Source organism: Choloepus didactylus, chromosome 1 (assembly GCF_015220235.1).
Source record: "Choloepus didactylus isolate mChoDid1 chromosome 1, mChoDid1.pri, whole genome shotgun sequence".
NCBI lineage: Eukaryota > Metazoa > Chordata > Mammalia > Pilosa > Megalonychidae > Choloepus > Choloepus didactylus.
The window spans coordinates 36025620-36043156 of NC_051307.1; the positions used below are offsets into that span (position 1 = coordinate 36025620).

At 36.4% G+C, this 17537-nt stretch overlaps 1 pseudogene; it reads left to right on the forward strand.

The window, feature by feature from the left end:
* The first annotated feature begins 649 nt into the window (after positions 1 to 649).
* Positions 650 to 17537, forward strand: part of LOC119506948 — a 31663-nt pseudogene continuing 14775 nt past the window's right edge.

Here is a 17537-nt window from a genome sequence, read left to right on the forward strand (position 1 = left end):
ACAGAACTCTAAAACTGTATAGCAAACCTTACTCCAACTTAATAATATGGATTCATGTTTCACTGGGCATAGTCATTAAGTACTACCCTAGAAAATCTTCCTCCAGCTGTTTCAAATTACTTTCATTTCATATGTCATGTTTAATAGCAGGGAGAAGACTATTGCTAATGGTTTTTCTTGGAAATTAATCTGTCACCCTAGTAAAAATACAAAGTTTGTACAGATGAGCAGGGACCTTTAAATTTAACATCCTACGCATATTAACAGACTTAGCTAAAGCATAACGATATTAAGTAAGAGATGAGGATTTCCATTAGGAATGGGAAAATGTAGCACATAGAGATGGAGATTAACAGCCTTTCAATGTGATGTAGTCCTAAAATGTTAAAAATAAATTTAGATTTTAGGTAGTGATGGTTGAATTATAATATTGTGTCTTGGGGCTCGGGTTGTATGTATACAGGCAGTATATAGGTTTTATTATAAAAGTTCATGATGTGATATTCTATACTGAGGCAGTGTTTGCAGCACTAGAATGAGAGTATATCATTCCTTGTTGTCTGGATATGAAATAAGTTTTCCATTTCTCTGACCATAATCACCCATAGGACTTTCAAAATTTGATTTACGATCTGGGAATTGGATGAGGATGTCCAGTACCTGGAGTGCTTTTATTAATAAGAGTTTGGAGAAATATTCCTCCACGGTAAGAACAACACCAACACAGTTTTTAATCACAGGCACATGCAAGATTGTTAAAGAATCGAAGGCAATGATCATTAATTGCATACTTCTCCCAGAATGTAGACCCTCAGACAGTTTTTGATGTCTCCCTAGCCCCAGTCATTAATGTACTGCTTTGTCTGGCATTGAATCTGCCAGATATTTTTTCTGTTTTATTTCTCATGCAATAATTTATGTCATATCCCCTTTAATTCACTTGCCTTTTCACTCTAACTTAACTCTCACATCTCGGTTTCAATTTAAAGGCTGCCATAAGATACTTTCAATTTTTCTTTATCTTTATTTTCTATAATTTTAATAGCTTATGAGCAAACCATAAATCAAAGAGACACTTACAGCATTAGAGTTCAAAACAGGTGGGCTTAATTTATCTCCTGCAACAAACAGTTGCCTCTCCAGTGCAGATAGTAGAAGAATTCCTATCTTCCTGTCTATCTTTAACCACAGATACCACAGGTACTCACTTCTTCCAGCTTTTTTTTTTTTTCCAAATCACTGTAGACCTCAAAAAAACATTATATTCATTTGGATTACTAAATTTCCCATTGAGTATGAAATAGATTTTGTTTGAAATGAGAAAAGGACAGATCTACAATATCAGAAAGGGAATGTCATTATTCTTTCCTATTCTCAGACATCAGAAGTGGATGTTTATTAATAGGTAAATAGTGGAATTCTTATTAATAGATAATATATGTTAGGTAAATAAAAAATATTTTTCTCCCACTGACACAGTAATTCCACTTCTGAAGATCTAAGGGAAAACAGATAAGAATGAAATATTGAAGCAGAAAGTGATTCATTGCAGTGTTTTTTATGATAGCAAGAAATGAAAATAGCACAAATATTATATTACAGGTGAAGGGTGAACTAATGGTTAAGTAAATTTGAGAACATGCATTCAACATGCTATTAATTATTCATTTAAAATGACAGCAAAAGTATGCAATTTTATGAAACTTGCTAAATATAATATAATAACTATTATATAAAACATTTATAATACTTATGAAAAACAAAATGAAAGTGTATAGAAAATTTCAAAAATGTTTAACAGTGGTTGTGTTTGGGTATACAATTATAGTGGCTTCTTTCTTTTGCTTTCTCTATTTTACCAATTTTCTATTACACAAATATAGCACCACTATTTAAAATCTGTCTTAGAGAAGGTTGAACAACTTCATGTAAATTAGTGTCATGCTATAAGTTTAATTCAATTTATGTAACCTAGAACAGCAGCCAGCATCTGAAGGAAAATGTATTTGATTATATTGTGATATATGACATAGCAAATACAGTAAAATTTTAATGGGAGAATCTAGGTGGCCGTGTATATACTTGTTCATTGTAAAATTCTTTCAACTTTGCTGAAAGTTTTGAAATATTTTATGATGTGATATTGGGGGAAAAAACAACAAAAATATGCTCTAAATTTTAGGTAACCAACTTACAAATAAGATTTCAAAGTACAATCTCTTTGTAAGTTGGAGGTTGCTACTATATACTTATTTACTTTAAAATATTTTTTTCCTACTCTCTGTGGGTGTAAAATATTGGGGGTTGTGCAAATCTATTTGTAACATATATTGATTTTTTTCTTGTGCTTTTTGTCATCTTGACTGCTTCTGTGATAATTATGGTAATTTATTGCATTTTCAATTAAATAATATATTATTTGCCTTTAAATTTTGATTCATATGGAGATATAATATTTGAAGAATTTATTTATTGGGAAACCAAAGTACAGCTTTCACAAATACTGTCACTATAAATATATATATATTTATATGCATATATCTGAAATATATTGCACATTACATACAGATATGTAATTTAAACATTATTAAGGAGATAGTAGCCAGCTGTTTTCCCTCTTTGGTGATACTAGAATGAATGAAAATAGGATAAATATATAGCAAAAGGGATTCTATTATGCACATGTATTTAATTTAAGGACAATATATGTTTCATTGAAGTGATGTATATGTGTGTGTATATATATAGCTCTAAAATCATTTGAAAACAGAAATAATTGGCTTGAGAAGTTCTATCCTGAAATGCATTTGTACTAAATTGACAAATTCAAATACAGTTATATAGACATTTTTCATTTATGAGCTCACAGATTGCGTTTAGGAGGCTCGAGGCAGTACATATTCAATATCCTGTTGGATGAAAGGAAGATAAAAATGGTATCATTCCTGGTGTGCTTTTCTTAATTTTTTTTTTTATTTTTCTTTTTAAGGTAGTTAACAAACTTTATTTTTTAGAACATTTTTCAATTTGCAGAAAAATTGAGCAGATAACACAGAGAGTTCTCATAAACCCCTGGAACAGTTTCCCCCATTATTCACACTTCACATTAGTACGCTACATTTTTTCACAATTAAATAACCATTATCGATAAACTATTAACTAAAATCCACACTGTATTCAGATATCTATAGTTTTTATTTGACATTGTTTTTCTGTTCCAGGATCCCATCCCCGATACCATATTTCACTTAGCTTTCCTGTCTCTTTAGGCTTATAGTAGTTTAGGTTGTGGTAATTTATCAGACTTTCCTTGTTTTAATACCTTGATGGCTTTGAAGTGTACTGGTCAGGTATTTTGCAGGATCTCTCTATGTTGAAATTTATCTGATAGTTTTCTCATGATTAGACAGGGTTTGGGGGTGTTTAAATTTGTGTTTGGGGAGGGAAATAACAGAAGTGAAGTGCCATTTGCATAACATCCTATCAAGGAGACATAATTTCAGCATGATTTGATGTTGACCTTGATCAGCTGACTGAAGCAGTGACTGTCAGGTTTCTCCACTTTAAAGTTACTCCCTCCTCCTTCCATACTGTACTCTTCAGAAGGAAGTCTCTACGTGCAGCTCACACTTAAAGAGTGGAGAACTCTTCTCCCTCTCCTTTTGACTATAGTATCCATATAATTTTATGGGGAATTCTGCATGGGGTATTTGTTTATTCTCTACAATTTATTAATTTATTTGACCATTTATTTATATCAGTATGGACTCATACTGGGTTATATGGGTTATATGGGTTATAAACCAATACTTTATTTTGTTGTTCAAATTGTTCCATTTTGGCCATTGGGAGAAATTTCATTTTGGTTCCTGTGCCCCTTTGACTTACCCTCATCAATCATCTTTTTAGTGCTGCCTTCCTTTCTAGTACTACAAGATGCTCCAGGGTCATCTTATATGTTTCTTGCTCCTATCTTAGACTCAGCCATTTCTCCAAGGAGCTTGATTCATTTTACTGGAGAAAAGTATTATAAATCAAGAGTGTGTGCTAGGTGAGGTTGTTGCTACTGGAGTGCCATTTCTTTAAGACCCTCTCCACAACAGGGCAATAAAATATATATGTACATACTAACCCATGTATATACACATGCATGTACATATTTCCATAAATAGTCATCTGCATCTATATTAAGTTAAACATGAGTTCTTATTAACGTCTCCAACTCTCATCCATTACCACATGGTTCATTCTAGCCTCTTCCCCCTCTAATCTGTAAATTTCCACTCACCCATGAGAAACCTGGCTCCTGCCATCCACCATCCATTTACTTAATTGTTCAATTCCAGTGTACATGTATAACAGCATCAGAATTGTTAACCCATACCCCCAGGGAAACAACTTTATCACCTTGGGTACAGTCTTAAATACAGTTGCTTTTGCCTTTAGTCTTACAGACTCCATTCACTTCCAATGTTGCCTCATTTCCAGTATCTGCATCTTTTCCTCTACTACCTTCAGTGAAAGTGTTTCATACTTCTGTGAAGCAGTTAGATTCTCCTGCTATAGTCTGCATTATTTCCTGGGTTCCCTCCACTGTTCAAATTACTTTTTAGGATTTGAATACATTAGAACTAACCCTGTGTTATAAAGTTCTTTGGGTTTTGGCAAATGCATAACGTCATGTATCCATGATTACAGCAACACACAGTATAGTTTTACCACCCCCCACAAAACCTAATGCTTCGCTTATTCATCCCTTTCTCCTCATTCCGAACCCCTGGCAACCACGGATCTTTTTACTGACACTACAGTTTGCCTTTTTCAGAATGTCTTATAATTGTATACTTTATGACTATGTAGCCTTTTCAAGATGGCTTATTTCATTTAGCAATATGAATTCAAGGTTCCTTGACATCTTTTTGTGGCTTGATTCTTCATTTCTTCTTATTGCTAAATAACACAATGTACTACAGTTAATTTATCCATTTATCGACTGAAGGACATTGTTAACCTAAGATCCTACTCACCCAAAGATCCTACTTGCAATGGATCCACAGCCACAGGAAAGACTGATTTTAAGAAGATACTTTTCTGGGGTACATACTGATTCAAACCACTACAGACATGACATCTTGGATATCTGAAGTTTGGGCAGTTATTAATAAATCTGCTGTAAACATTCATGTGCAGTCTTCTGTGTCACACAGGTTTTCAACTCTAGTAAGGCAAATACCTAGGAACACAATTGCTGGATCATATGGCAAGCCTATGTTTAACTTTGTAGGAAACTGCCAAGCTGTCTTCCAAAGTGGCTGTACCATTTTGCATTCTCAGCAGCAGCAAATCCAAGTTCCTCTTGCTCCACATCCTCTCCAGCATTTGGTATTGCCAGTTCTATCCATTCTAATAGAGGTGTAGTGGTATCTGCTTGTTGTTTTAATTTGTAGTTCTCTAATGATAAATGGTGAGCACCTTTTCTTAACCTTATTTGACAACTGAATATCTTCTTTGGTGACATATCTGTTTAGATGTTTTGCCCATTTTTAAATTGGGTTGTTTGTTTACTTATTGATGATTTTTAAGCATTCTTCATGGATTTTGGATACAAGGTATATCATATATGTCTTTTCATTTTCTTTGCAGTGTCTTTTTTTTTTTTTTCCCCTGATACATGAACTTTTATTCAGGGCTTACTTACAGGGTGAGAAGTCATGGAGAGATCATGATGGCTCTCTCAGGCTGGGCAGTCATCACAGTCACAGGGAAGACAACCAAGAGATACAAAGAAGACAGAAAGCCTTTTATAAGGGTTTAAGACAAAGGCCTTCCTAAGGGTGGGGGGAGCACAGATGTGGGAACAGATCACTCTGACCTGAGAAGTGGTACAGGAAGGACTAGAATAACACTTGAACAATTGTATTTTGCTCTTTTTGTGAGACTAAGAGCCTCTCACCTCCTGCCTGCTTCCCATAAAGTTACATTTTAAGGTCAATTTACCCTTTTTCTCTTTACTGGCTTAGGAAGACAATAGGTTAAACATTTAGCTGCCTAGATCATGCAGACTGCTGTGCACCAAAGATCTGCAGGTCTGTTTTGCTCAGGCTACGGGTTGCCACAATCCACCCCGGCACCCAGTTTGCACTGACCATAAAACAGACTTTACATCTAAAATTCACAACAACAATACAATGAACAACATAGTAATAATATACTGGTACAGAGAGATAATAAACCTATTAGCAAGTGGTGCTATGGCCAGGTTAGTTAATGAGTTCTACCATTTAGCACAAGTACTGCCTGGGATAAAACAGCTAAAGGAGAAAAGTAACAGGCATTCTGCTTTATTCTGCAGTGTCTTTTGCAGAGCAAAAGATTTTTTTAAAAATTTTAATAAAGTACAACATCAACTTTTCTTTCATGGCATGTGCTTTTGGTGTTGTTTATAAACTCATCCTCAAACCTTAGATGACCAAGATTTTCTCCTATGTTGTCCTCTAGAAGTTTTATCGTTTTGCATTTTACATTTGGGTCTATGATCCATTTTGAGTTACTATTTGTGAAAAGTTTAGGTCTGTGTCTAGACTGCATATGGATATCCAATTGTTCCAGCACCATTTGAAAACACTATCTTTTCTGCATTGAATTGCCTTTGCTTCCTTGTCAAACATCAGATGACTATATTTGCACAGTCTATTTCTTGCTCTATTCTGTTCCATTAATCTATGTGTCTATTCTTCTGTTAGTACCACATTGTCTTGATCGCATTAGCTATATAGGAAGTCTTGAAGCTTTTAATCATAATTTGTTTTTTAAGCACACAGATAAAAAAGATGAATGAAGCCAGTCTTCACCAAGAAGACAGAATACATAGTCAAATGCTTCTAAAGGAGTCTTTCTAAATCAACATTGTTCTTTGGCCTATATTAAGTGGTAACCTTTAGATAAACCCTTTAAAGAGATAATTTGGTTGGGACTTCACTTTGGTCAAGGTAGTGATAAGGAAATAAACTCATGACATAAATTTATATTTAACCTTCCTAAATCCAATTTTTCCAAGAAGTTTTCCTTTGGTTCCTTTCATACATAAACATTCCCTTGAAGTTGTTTACTATTTAGGTATAATAATGATACAATCCCTTTACTTTTGAAAAGTATTTTATATACACAGAGCCAATGATATAAATTTTAGCAAGACGACTGCTTAATACTAACTAAATATAAAACAAAATACTTTAATATTATTTAGGATTCTTGTTGTAACAAAAAAAACACTAAATAATGGTGTCTTGAGCAAAATAGAAATTTATTTTTCTCTCACATTCAAGAAGTCTAGAGGTCAGTTCAGGGTTATTGCGTCCTAAAAGAGATTCAAATTTCAGCTGTTGGCTGTTTCACTACGTATGATTTACATTTCAAGGTTAACTCCTGATCCAAGATGACTGCTGGAGTTCCAGGCATTACTCTATCCCAACCATCAGGATAGAAGAAGGCTTAAGGGCTCAACTTCTTACTTTAGGCACACTTCCTGGAATTTTCACAGAATACTTCAGGTTATATCTCCCTAGTCAGAACTTAGTCTACAAATAAGCCTGAGAAATACAGTCTTTATCTCCGCTGGCCATGCACCAAGCTAAAAATCAGGCTTATCTTACTGTGGTAGAAAGAATAAATCCCAATGTCTATATCCTAATCCCCAACTATAAATATGCTACCTTAATGACAAAAGAGACTGCTGAGGTGAATAAATTAGGAATTTTGAGAGGAAATTACCCTAGATTTTCCAACGTATTTACAAAGGAGGCAAGAAAATCAAAGAAAAAAAGAGATGGAATAATAGAAGCAGAGGTTGGAGTGATGTGTTTTGAAGGCAGAGGAAGGGGCAAGTAGCCAAGGCAGCCTCTAGAAGCTGAAAAAGCAAGGAAAGGGCTCCTATCCTGGACCTTCTCCAGAAGGAATCAGCCCTGCCAATACCTTAATTTTAGCCTCTAAAAATTCATTTCAAACTTCTGATCTCTAGAACTGGAAGAGAATAAATTTGTACTGGTAAACCACTAAATGTGTGATAATGTTTTACAGCAGCACTAGGAAACTAATACACTTACTAAGGAAAAAGCGAGGAATAAACATTAGGCCAATTGGGAATCTGCCATACATTCACAGAGATGTATCCATATTTTTGGTCCTTGACCCTATTCAAAGTCTTACCATAGCTGAGTTCAGCAATCTGTGTCCTAGGTAAAGCGAGTACTCTGGTCTGGTTGCCTTAGAACTTAGGGCTCAGTTTAGCCACTTGGTAATTATTTTATACAGCAATTATGCAGCCACCAGTCCTGCTGGTGAAGGCCTCCCTCAGGTACTGTGTTTAGTGTTTGCATTCACATTCCTCAATTCTAGCAGGCCAATCAAATAGGAAGGCCTGGAATGGGGCCAGAGAGAAAACAAAAAGCCTGGTCTGATGGAGGAGGAGACATGGGGGAATGGCCTAGAGAAGGAGGGCTTCTCTCTTTGGGTCTGGTGGGTTTGCCTCCCAGGCCTTCCCTGCTGCCTATCCAAGTGCACCCTCCATCCCCACTTACCAGACTAATGGTGTTTCTCCCTGGTAATCTCACTTCAAATGCTGGTCAGTCCCTTTTTGAGAGGATTTTGGTTGTCATTCTTGATCCTAGATTATTCCATCATTCTGATTTTATATATATGGTATTAATTTGCTATTGTTATTTGAAGATTTGTTCCCTATGGTAAGCAGAAAATTAGGCTCCCTGTGATACCCATGCCCTAATCCCCAGAACCTGTGAATACGTTACATTGCTGGCAAAGGGGAATTAAAGTTTTGGATGGAATTAAGATTGCCATTAAGTAGACAGGGAGATTATTTACCCTGGATTATCTGGGTAGGTCCAATGTAATCACAAGGGTGCTTAAAGGTGGTCAGAAAGAGATGTGACTGTGGAAGAAGTGTCAGAGAGGTGTAATGTGGGCAGATTTGAAGACAGAAGAAGGGGGACTTGAAGCAGAGAATGTAGGCGACCGCTAGTATCTGGAAAAAGCAAGGAAATGTTTTTTTCCTTAGAACCTCCAGAAGGAACACAGCCTTGCCAACACCTTGATGTTAGCCCTGTGAGAGCCATTTGGTCTTCTGACCTACAGAACTATAAGTTAAGTCCCTAAATTTGTGTAAATTTCTTACAGCAGCAGTAGTAAATTAATACATCTCACCACCTATTTTTAAAAAAGACTAGAAGGAGATTAGAGGTTAAAGCACTGAATAAGGGGAGATATTTAATGACAAAATGATGTTATTGAAGGAAGCAGAGCAAGTATAGATTACAACACTTGCTCAATTTTTCTTCACATTTCCTAGCATCAAAGGTAAAAAGAAAAACATCTTTGATTTTGTAGTTTTATTTTCTGAGCACAGCATACAAATACACCTGAATGTGAAACAGTTTTCCATGAAAGGTACTAGAGCTGGGATTTATTTCAGTGACCTTGCTTAGAAGACAGAGAGGAACACTGTGGACCATTCCTCCACCCACAATTTTTTTTTTTTTTTTTTGCTTTTTGCTTTTGTTTTTTTAATAATTCATTTTTATTGAGATATATTCACATACCATGCAGTCATACAAAACAAAGCATACATTCAATTGTTTACAGTACCATCATGTAGTTGTGCATTCATCACCAAAATTAATTTTTGACATTTTCATTATCACAGACACAAAAATAATAATAAAAATTAAAGTGAAAAAGAACAATTAAAGCAAAAAAAAAAAAAAAAAACACTGGGTGCCCTTTTATTTTTTTCCTCCCCCATTATTCTATTCATCCATCCATAAACTAGACAAAGGGGAGTGTGGTCCATATGGCTTTCCCAATCACATTGTCACCCCTCATAAGCTACATTTTTAAACAATTGTCTTCAAGATTCATGGGTTCTGGGTTGTAGTTTGATAGTTTCAGGTATTTATTGCTAGCTATTCCAATTCATTAGAACCTAAAAAGGTTGTCTATATTGTGTGTAAGAGTGCCCACCAGAGTGACCTCTCGGCTCCTTTTGGAATCTCTCTGCCACTGAAGCTTATTTCATTTCCTTTCACATCCCCTTTTTGGTCAAGAAGATGTTCTCCATCCCATGATGCCGGGTCTAGATTCCTCCCCGGGAGTCATATTCCACATTGTCAGGGAGATTCACTCCCCTGGTTGTCAGATTCCATGTAGGGGGGAGGGTAGTGATTTCACCTGCCAAGTTGGTTTAGCTAGTGAGAGAGGGCCACATCTGAGCAACAAAGAGGCATTCGGGCCACATCTGAGCAACAAAGAGGCATTCGGGAGGAGGCTCTTAGGCACAATTATGGGGAGGCCTAGCCTCTCCTTTGCAGCAACACTCTTCCCAAGGGCAAGTCCTGTGGTAGAGGGCTCAAACCACCAGTCCCCTATGTCTGTGAGCACATCAGCAACCATCAAGGTGGGGAAGCCCAACACCCCTGCATTCTCCACCAGCTCCTCAAGGGGGCTCTGCACATTTTCTTCATTTTTTTTAATTAACTCTTTTTTTTAAAATCAACTATACAAAAAAATTTAAAAAAAACATACAATTAAAAAAACAATTCAAACAAACCATAACAAGGGAGTAAGAAAAAGACAACTAACCTAAGATAACTACTTTACTTCCAACATGTTCCTACTCTACTCCAAGAAAATAACCTAATATAGCAACATTTCTGTGAACTTGTTCCTACCATACCCATCAGAAATTAACAGACCATAGTCATTCCTGGGCATTCCCAGAACATTAAATTTACCCACAATAGCTTATCTGTTCTTTTTGGGTTATCATTCCCCCTTCCTTAATTGCTCACTATCACTAGTTTCCCTACCTTCTACATTATAAACCATTTGTTTTACATTTTTCAATGTTCACATTAGTGGTAGCATATAATATTTCTATTTTTATGCCTGGCTTATTTCACTCAGCATTATGTCTTCAAGGTTCATCCATGTTGTTACATGCTTCACAACATCATTTCTTCTTACAGCAGCGTAGTATTCCATCGTGTGTATATACCACATTTTATTTATCCACTAATCTGTTGAAAGACATTTGGGTTGTTTCATCTCTTGGCAATTGTGAATAATGCTGCTATGAACAATGGCATGCCGATATCTGTTTGTGTCACTGCTTTCAGATCTTCTGGGTATATACTGAGAAGTACAATCGCTGGATCGACTGGTAACTCTATATCTAGTTTTCTAAGGAACTGCCACACGGACTTCCAGAGTGGCTGAACCATTATATAGTCTCACCAACAATGGATAAGAGTTCCAATTTCTCCACATCCTCTCCAGCATTTGTAGTTTCCTACAAATGTTTAATATTTAATGGAAGCCATTCCAATTGGTGTGAGATGGTATCTCATTGCGGTCTTAACTTGCATCTCTCTAATAGCTAGTGAAACTGAACATTTTTTCATGTGTTTCTTGGCCATTTATATTTCCTCTTCAGAGAACTGTCTTTTCACATCTTTTGCCCATTTTGTAATTGGGTTGTCTGTACTATTGTCACTGAGTTGTAGGATTTCTTCATACATGCAAGATATCAGTCTTTTGTCAGATACATGGTTTCCAAAAATTTTTTCCCATTGAGTAGGCTGTGTCTTCACCTTTTTGACAAATTCCTCTGAGGTACACAAACTTCTAAGTTTGATGAGTTTCCATTTATCTATTTTTTCTTTTATTGCTTGTGCTTTGGGTGTAAAGTCTAGGAAGTAGCCGCCTAATACAAGGTCTTGAAGATGTTTCCCTACATTATCTTCTAGGAGTTTTATGGTGCTGTCTTTTATATTGAGATCTTTGATCCATTTGAGTTAATTTTTGTGTAGGGTGTGAGGTAGGGGTCCTCTTTCATTCTTTTGGATATGGATATCCAACTCTCCCAGCCCCATTTGTTGAAAAGACTATTATGTCCCAGTTCAGTGGCTTTGGGGGCCTTATGAAAGATCTCAGCCATAGATCTGGGGGTCTATCTCCAAATTCTCAATTCAATTCCATTGATAAATATGTCTATCTTTGTGACAGTACCATGCTGTTTTGACAACTGTGGCTTTATAGTAAGCTTCAAAGTCAGGGAGTGTAAGTCCTCCCACTTCGTTTTTCTTCTTTAGAGTGTCTTTAGCAATTTGAGGCATCTTCCCTTTCCAAATAAACTTGATAACTAGCTTTTCCAAGTCTGCAAAGTAGGTTGTTGGAATTTTGATTGGGATTGAATTGAATCTGTAGATGAGTTTGGGTAGAATTGACATCTTAATGATATTTAGCCTTCCTATCCATGAACATGGAATATTTTTCCATCTTTTAAGGTCCCCTTCTATTTCTTCTAGTAGAGTTATGTAGTTTTCTTTGTATAGGTCTTTTGCCTCTTTGGTTAAGTTTATTCCTAGGTACTCGATTTTTTTAGTTGCTATTGAAAATGGTATCTTTTTCTTGAGTGTCTTCAATTTGTTCATTTCTAGCATATAGAAACATTACTGACTTATGTGCATTAATCTTGTATCCCGCTACTTTGCTAAATTAGCTCTAGTAGCTGTATCATCGATGTCTCAGGGTTTTCCAGATATAAGATAAAATCATCTGCAAACAATGACAGTTTTACTTCTTCCTTTCCAATTTGGATGCCTTTTATTTCTTTGCTTGTCAGATTACCCTGGCTAGCACTTCCAGCACAATGTTGACTAACAGTGGTGACAGTGGGCATCCTTGTCTTGTGTCTGATCTTAGAGGGAAGGCTTTCAGTCTCTCACCATTGAGTACTATGCTAGCTGTGGGTTTTTCATATATGCTATTTATCATATTGACCTCCAGCCACAATTTAAGAAAAGATACATAAAGGGTTTTCCCACTGGCTCGGAAGGGAGCAAAGTCTGCTGTGATTCATGAAGGCATCTTACAAAGGCTCCCAGATGATATGTTCAGGAACTTTGCTTTTTGGAGATTCTGATTTCATATAGCAATACTTCATGGAAAGGGTAGCTAAAAGAAAAGTTAGTTAGGTTGACTGAAGATCAGTTTTCTCATTTCAAGGAGGTAAAGCAGGCTCTTTCTCCTCTGGCAATGCCTTGTAGACAGAGACAGACTCAATGATCTTGAGCATCTCCTGCTCTTACCAAATCCCAGGGAGGAAGAAAGATGACCTTACGCCACTCCCCTGCCCCAGCCATGCACTTAAAGAGGGAAGTTCAGGGATACTGTTCCTCATTATTCTAGGCAAGGTAGCCTGAATAGTTGGTGCCAGGAGTGGGGATGATGACAACCCTGGGTCCTTGGAAAACCAAGTCTTTCCCTATCTATCAAAGGTTATGACCAAACTTTCAGAAGCAGGTCCCAGCAAATGAAACAGAATGAAAATTGAGTCTGCTGTCTATATAATGCTTCAGATGGAAAACTCAAATCATTGATTTTAACTTCTTTCTTTAAAATTATATGCAGTTAAAGCTAAGAATTTTATCTTATCACTGCTTACTTGCATCCTGCAATGTGCATAATTACTATTCACTTAAATTATTTTCTAATATCCATTTTTGTTTCTCCTTCTATATGTGTTAATTTTAAAATGTGTTGCTTTACTTTCAATCATTTAAACATTTTTTAATTATCTTTATGCTACTGATTTCTGGTTTAATTGCACTTTGATCAGATATAATACTTGGTCTGATTAAAATCCTTTGAAATTTGGTCAGACTTGGTTTATGGTCCAGCATAAGGGACAATTTTACAAATATTCAAAATGAAGTTGAAAATATGTGAAATGCGTATTCTGAAGTTTTTGTAATTCTGAGAGAGATGTATTAACATCATTGTCTATGATTTTGTATGCATCCATTTTTTTCTTTTAATTCTGTAAATTTTTCTTTATATATTATGAAACTGTGTTACTATTATATATAAACTTCTCAATGTTATATCTTCCTATTGAATTGACAGTTTTCTTTTTTATTCTTTTTTTTTTTTTTTTTTTTTGAAATGTCCTTTTGGTCTCTTATAATATTCCTAGCCTTAAATTCTACTTTGACTGATACGATATCAGTCCCAAAATATAGCCTCACCAGTGTGTTGTTTTTTTGTTTTTTTTTTTTAATTTAGTGTTTTGGGACTAAAATTCTTCATACTTTTACTTTCAATTTATCTCTGTCCTTACATTTAAAGTTTTCTCTGTTATAGAAAGTGTGCTGGTTTGGATGTATTATGTCCCCCATAATGCCATTATCTTTGATGCATTCTTGTGGGGGCAGACATACTAGTGTTGATTAAGTTGGAACTTTTGGATTAGGTTGTTTCCATGGAGATGTGACCCACCCAATTGTAAGTGACACCTTTAGTTAGGGTGTGACCTCTGATTGAATGTTTTCATGGAGGCGTGGCCCCACTCATTCAGCACGGGCCTTGATTAGTTCACTTGAGTCTTTTTAAAGGGGCTCACAAACAGAAGAACATCAGAGCAGCTGTAGCTAAGAGACACATTTTGAAGATGGCTGTTGAAAGCTGACACATTTTGGAGACTGCTATTTTGAAACACAGCCTGGGAGCAAGCAGATGCCAGCCACATGCCTTCCCAGCTAACAGAGGTTTTCCAGATGCCAATGGCCCTTCTCCAGTGAAGGTACCCTATTGTTGATGCCATACCTTGAGCACTTTATGGCTATAAATTTGTAACCAAATAAAACCCCTTTATAAAAACCAATCCATTTCTGGTGTTTTGCAAAATGACAGCATTAACAAACCAGAACAAAGAGCATAAAATTCAATCTTGTTTTTTTGTTTTTTTTTAAATCTTCATTTCATTGAGATATATTCACATACCACACAGTCATACAAAACAAATCGTACATTCGATTGTTCACAGTACCATTACATAGTTCTACATTCATCACCTAAATCAATCCCTGACACCTTCATTAGCACACACACAAAAATAACAATAATAATAATTAAAGTGAAAAAGAGCAATTGAAGTAAAAAAGAACACTGGGTACCTTTGTCTGTTTGTTTGTTTCTTTCTTTCCCCTATTTTTCTACTCACCCATCCATAAACTAGACAAAGTGGAGTGTGGTCCTTATAGCTTTCTAAATCCCATTGTCACCCCTCATAAGCTACATTTTTATACAATTGTCTTTGAGATTCATGGGTTCTGGGTTGTAGTTTGATAGTTTCAGGTATCCACCACCAGCTACCCCAATTCTTTAGAACCTAAAAAGGGCTATCTAAATTGTGCGTAAGAGTGCCCACCAGAGTGACCTCTCGGCTCCTTTTGGAATCTCTCTGCCACTGAAGCTTATTTCATTTCCCTTCACATCCCCCTTTTGGTCAAGAAGATGTTCTCCCTCCCACGATGCCAAGTCTACATTCCTCCCCGGGACTCATATTCCACGTTGCCAGGGAGATTCACTCCCCTGGGTGTCTGATCCCACATAGGGGGGAGGGCAGTGACTTCACCTTTCAAGTTGGCTTAGCTAGAGAGAGAGGGCCACATCTGAGCGATGAAGAGGCATTCAGGAGGAGGCTCTTAGGCATAGTTATAGGGAGGCCTAGCCTCTCCTTTGCAGCAACCGTCTTCCCAAGGGTAAAACCTATGGTAGAGGGCTTAACACATCAAACCACCAGTCCCCTATGTCTGTGGTAATGTTAGCAACCATCAAGGTGGGGTAGGCCAATACCCCTGCATTCTCCACAGGCTCCTCAAGGGGGCACTACATATTTTTTTCCTTTTTTTTTTTTTTAACTTCCCTTTCTTTTTTAAATCAACGGTATGAAAAAAAAAAAATTAAAAAAAAAAACCATACAATAAAAGAACATTTCAAATAGACCATAACAAGGGAATAAGAAAAAGACAACTAACCTAAGATAACTGCTTTACTTCCAACCTGTTCCTACTTTACCCCAAGAAAGTTACCTAATACAGCAACATTTCTGTGAACTTGTTCCTACTACATCCATCAGAAATTAACAGACCATAGTCATTCCTGGGCATCCCCAGAACGTTAAATAGCTTATCTGTTTTTCTTGGATTATTGTTCCCCCTTCCTTAATTGCTCTCTATTGCTAGTTCCCCTACATTCTACATTATAAACCATTTGTTTTACATTTTTCAAAGTTCACATTAGTGGTAGCATATAATATTTCTCTTTTTGTGCCTGGCTTATTTCGCTCAGCATTATGTCTTCAAGGTTCATCCATGTTGTCATATGTTTCACGAGATCGTTCCTTCTTACTGCCGCGTAGTATTCCATCGTGTGTATATACCACATTTTATTTATCCACTCATCTGTTGAAGGACATTTGGGTTGTTTCCATCTCTTGGCAATTGGGAATAATGCTGCTATGAACATTGGCGTGCAGATATCTGTTCGTGTCACTGCTTTCCTATCTTCCGGGTATATAACAAGAAGTGCAATCGCTGGATCGAATGGTAACTCTATATCTAGTTTTCTAAGGAACTGCCACACTGACTTCCAGAGTGGCTGAACCATTATACAGTCCCACCAACAATGAATAAGAGTTCTAATTTCTCCACATCCCCTCCAGCATTTGTAGTTTCCCGTTTGTTTAATGGCAGCCATTCTAATCGGTGTGAGATGGTATCTCATTGTGGTCTTAATTTGCATCTCTCTAATAGCTAGTGAAGCTGAACATTTTTTCATGTGTTTCTTGGCCATTTGTATTTCCTCTTCAGAGAACTGTTTTTTCATATCTTTTGCCCATTTTATAATTGGGCTGTCTGTACTACTGTCATTGAGTTGTAGGATTTCTTTATATATGCAAGATATCAGTCTTTTGTCAGATATATGGTTTCCAAAATTTTTTTCCCATTGAGTTGGCTGCCTCTTTACCTTTTTGACAAATTCCTTTGAGGTGCAGAAACTTCTAAGCTTGAGGAGTTCCCATTTACCTATTTTTTCTTTTGTTGCTTGTGCTTTGGGTGTAAAGTCTAGGAAGTGGCCGCCTAATACAAGGTCTTGAAGATGTTTTCCTACATTATCTTCTAGGAGTTTTATAGCACTTTCTTTTACATTGAGATCATTCATCCATTTTGAGTTAATTTTTGTGTAGGGTGTGAGGTAGGGGTCCTCTTTCATTCTTTTGGATATGGATATCCAACTCTCCCAGCCCCATTTGTTGAAAAGACCATTATGACTCAGTTCAGTGACTTTGGGGGCCTTATCAAAGATCAGTCGGCCATAGATCTGAGGGTCTATCTCTGAATTCTCAATTGGATTCCATTGATCTATATGTCTATCTTTGTGCCAGTACCATGCTGTTCTGACAACTGTGGCTTTATAGTAAGCTTCAAAGTCAGGGAGTGTAAGTCCTCCCACTTAGTTTTTCTTTTTTAGAGTGTCTTTAGCAATTCGAGGCATCTTCCCTTTCCAAATAAATTTGATAACTAGCTTTTCCAAGTCTGCAGAGTAGGTTGTTGGAATTTTGGTTGGGATTGCATTGAATCTGTAGATGGGTTTGGGTAGAATTGATATCTTAATGACATTTA